The sequence below is a fragment of the Eurytemora carolleeae genome, unplaced genomic scaffold (genome assembly GCF_000591075.1).
Source record: "Eurytemora carolleeae unplaced genomic scaffold, Eaff_2.0 scaffold268, whole genome shotgun sequence".
In the NCBI taxonomy this organism is placed as follows: domain Eukaryota; kingdom Metazoa; phylum Arthropoda; class Copepoda; order Calanoida; family Temoridae; genus Eurytemora; species Eurytemora carolleeae.
The window spans coordinates 318,162-323,038 of record NW_019396696.1 but is presented as its reverse complement, the minus strand read 5'-3'; positions in this window follow the sequence as shown (position 1 = coordinate 323,038).

Here is a 4,877-nt window from a genome sequence, read left to right as displayed (position 1 = left end):
TTAAATGATTTGACTATCTAAAGTTCTATATAGTTTATTGTATAGCTGTATTCTTATTCCATAGTGTTATATGTCCCAACCAATGTACGCTTATTTTATTGTACCTGAAAAATAATTGTGGAGATTACAATTGTTGTCGTGTACGTGCGTAGCAAACTTTTCTAGGATAAAATGTCTCCCGCAAATACGAGAAAAAATAGAGTTCTATTTCAAGGAAGAAAATATAACAATCTAAAATGGCAAACAGTGGCAAAACAGTTGAAAATCAAACAATTTATTCTTGAAAAAATCTAAAATCTAAAATAGTTCGTCTGCTGTTCTAAATTAACCAATGGAAATGTCCCTCTAGAGAGGTTGCGTGATTTATTGTCAATTAGAATTCAGTAAATCTTCACACACAGACCTATTTAGTCTATATAAATTTTTCACATTTTGAATACCTAATAATTGTTTACATTCCGGCCAAAAAAAACTTTATTGTTTACTGTCTAAAAATGAACCATTAAAATAAATTATAATGATTCCTGTTTAAAGGAACTATATGTAGAGATGTAGCACTCTTGTATGCCGAGTCCATTAGCGCCTGATCCAATCAGGGTTCAGTCATGTGTTTGATGTCTATAATTCTAAGCCAATAGAATTAGTTTGGCGGTAACATCTATCTTTCTATCTATCTTATTATCCAATCAGAGTTATGAATCCTTCAATCGGCGCTATCAGTAAATGGAAATATTTACTTCTACTGAAACTATGGTGGTAGACTTAATTTCATGTAATTTAGGGTAGCATGTCGGATACACAACGGTACTCATCAAATCTTTTTGACGACAACGTAAACATTTTTTTCTATAAAATTTTGTGTCGATAATTTAGCAAATTACGTCACATATTTCTCGAACAAGAATTCCTAATTTTTCGAATATTTTATGTTTATTTGGTTTAAAAATAATTATTTGAAAATGTTTATGTTCTGATACTCCCAGAGTATATTTAACAAAATTGTAAAATATTGCAGCTTGCATTCAAAGATAAAGAATTACAATAGTTTCTGTAAATAATATTTATCTGTATATTTGGTAATTGTCTATCCATGTCTGGGTTTGTATCCAATAAACGTCAAACGATCAGGTCCAAATTTTTGGTGGCAACTCACATGGCCCAAGAAAAGGTTTATGAAAAATAAACAAAAAGTTGTCCGGAAAAAAATATTGGCATTTAGTATTTTTGAAAACGCGTTATTTATACTAAGAAACAGAGATAAGAGACTGAGAGTAACAGAAATCAAATGAAACTTCGATATTTTCCACAGCAGGTTCTATTGTGGTCAAATGCTGTTCACGACTAATCAGCAAATTCAGGGATATTCAAGGATCCTTTGGATACGAAATACAAAATTTTAAAAATAAATAAATTCACAAATTTTATGTTTCATGTCAAAATTTGTAGTATTTCTTTAAAAATTGTAAAACTTAACTCTTGAATGGATTTTACATACAACAAGTTGCCGTTAGATGGCAGTCGAAAAACCTTTCATGGAACTGTAGCATATGGCGTGCCGGGACACTATAGGCCCGCTTAGCCAATCCAGGTAGAGCATATGCGCAGTCTGTGTTAGACTGGGCAGAGAAGTCTGCGAACATTTGAACGATTAAAAATGGCGAATTGCAGAACAGTTTATACCTAAAAATGATGAAAGGTTATGAAAACCTAGAACTTTATAATTCTTGATATTTAAGGTTTCTAGATTTTCCGTCTTTTTACATTAATTAGTTCTTCTCTTTGTTGGTGTAAAAACGGAACCTTGATTGGCTTGCCAAATCATCAATACACACCTAACCCGCCAAATTATCCAAACCAAATATAATCAATACCCAATCCAACCAAACTAATCTATATAAAGTCCAACCAAACTAATCTACTCAGTCCAACCAAACTAATCTACCCAGTCCAACCACACTATTCTACCCAATCCAACCAAACTATTCTATATACAGTCCAACCAAACTAATCTACCCGGTCCAACCAAATTCTAATCTACCCAGTCCAACCAAACTAATCTACCCAGTCCAACCAAACTAATCTATATACAATTTAACCAAACTAATCTACTCAGTACAACCAAACTATAATCATATACAGTCCAACCAAACTAATCTACCCAGTCCAACCAAACTATAATCATATGATCAAACAAACTATTCTACCCAATCCAACCAAACTAATCTGTACAGTCCAACCAAACTACTCTATATACAGTCCAACCAAACTAATCTATATACAGTCCAACCAAACTAATCTATATACAGTCCAACCAAACTAATCTACCCAGTCCAACCAAACTAATTTAACCTGAATAATGAGGGATAAAGCTTATTTAATGAGTAATTAACCCTAAATAATAAGTGATGAATCCTAATCCCTAAATGAGTGAATAATCTCATTTAATAAGTAACTAACCTAATTAATGAGTAACTAACCTAATTAATGAATGATGAGTCCTACTCAATGAGTAATGAACATTAATTAATGAGTTATGACCCCGTTATTAATGAGTGATGAATCATAATTAATGAGTAATATAACCTTATTAATGAGTGATGAACTCTAAGTAAAGAGTGATAAACTCTAATTAATGAGTGATAAACCCTAATTAAATACTGATGAATTATTTTGCATTGGATGGTAATGAAAAGAGTAATTTAACAATGAATATGCCAAATTTGTTCGAAAACATTATAGTTCATTTTCGTTTGACTCAAATTGCAAAGTTTACATTATTTTAGTCAAAATTTCCAAAATGTTTTATTATTCAAGACTAATAAATACAATCAAAAAGCAAATTGTTCTTCCTGTAACGAAACCCCATCACTTCAACTGCAACGTTTTTCTCAGTGACATAATTTACAAAGCGGCATGTCTCAAGGGCCGGGATGGATCGTTTTCACTTTTATGAAAAACGTTCGTTTCGTTAACCCTTTAAAGGTAAAGGGAACTAAGTGCATGCCACAAACTCAAAGTTTCTTTAAATATTTGCAACCTGATGAAGCAAACCTTTAAAATGTCAAACTGGTCAAATTGGTCGAATACGGTTCAATGCTAAAATATTCAAGGTCTACAACATCGGGTTGGAATGATACAAGAATCAAAATATGAGAGTTTGTGGCTAGAAAAATTGTTAATGAATAAAGGAAATAGTAAGATATATTAGGCAGATAGATAGATAGAAAGATATATAGATAAAAGTTGAGAAAACTTTGTAAAGTTAACCACTAAAGTTATCTCTCTCAAGGAACTCAATTCTTTTAATTAGTTGAACTTGATGTCCCGGTGGACAATTGGAAATTAACATATTAACATCAGGAAGGCGCCATGAGAGCAAGTTTGTAAAGGGAGGGTCAATTTAAAGGTTATAAACAAACTACCAAAATTTTAATGATAAAAATCATAGTAATAAAATGCATCTCTTTTAATTTTTGCGACCATTCATTTCAAAACATATTGAATACAATAGTTAAAATATAAAAGATTTATTGATTAAAGGGACTGTATGCTTAATTTCAAGTGACCGTCGATGCAAAGAGGGCAATGCCCAATTTACAACGGTCCACTTTAAACCTTTAACTGTTTATCAATTAAAGGGGTATGGGGGGGGGGGCAATATTGAGTTTACACCATAAATCTTTTATTTAAGTTAAATAAGGCTCGGTCGCTTAAGCCATTTTTTTGAGAGAAGTTTCTATGTTTATTATAATAATGTTGAGTTGAAATTCCAAAATTCTGCAGAAAACTGGCCATTTCAGTGAAACGTTTAAAATGGGTATTTTATACAAGAATTTGAGAACAAACAAATAATTGGGCGCGTGGTAGTTAGAATCTATTTATATATCTAGACCATCCTAAATCCGTTGTAATTTTGAAAATATACGATGTTGAAATATCGTTTTTTTAATTTTCAAACAGTCGAAAGTAAATTTTTATTTTCTGCCGAATCATGGAAAGTATCTATAGATATTTCTTAAAAACAAAAAAGCTACAAACAAAGTGTTTAACAATTAAAACCGTTTCAGTAGATTAGGAATTGTTCAATATCCTTGATCAGTCAAAGGTTTAAAGAGAACCGTTCTGAATCCTTGATCAGTCAAAGGTTTAAAGGGAACAGTTCTGAATCCTTGATCAGTCAAAGGTTTAAAGGGAACAGTTCTGAATCCTTGATCAGTCAAAGGTTTAAAGGGAACCGTTCTGAATCCTTGATCAGTCAAAGGTTTAAAGGGAACAGTTCTGAATCTTGACCAGTCAGAGGTTTAAAGGGAACAGTTCTGAATCTTGACCAGTTAAAGGTTTAACTGGAACCGTTCTGAATCCTTGATCAGTCAAAGGTTTAAAGGGAACAGTTCTGAATCCTTGATCAGTCAAAGGTTTAAAGGGAACCGTTCTGAATCCTTGATCAGTCAAAGGTTTAAAGGGAACAGTTCTGAATCTTGACCAGTCAGAGGTTTAAAGGGAACAGTTCTGAATCTTGACCAGTTAAAGGTTTAAAGGGAACCGTTCTGAATCCTTGATCAGTTAAAGATACCCCTCTTTAAATGGAAGGTCACTTGAAATTAATCTTACAGTCTCTTTTAGTACAATAATCTAAACCATTTGTATGTTTGTTTATTTATATTGAATTGAAGTGATTAAACTGACAAAAATACTTAACAAAACATTTCACTTTGACTTAAAGGGATTTATATGCATTAATGGAAAGTTATTGACTTTTTCTAATTGAGAAACTGTTAAATTTTGGAAAATTAATAGATAACGAACATGGAAAAATTCTTGATTTTCCGATATTAACATTCACCGTTGCAAATTTCTGTAGAAGGTCAATATTATAA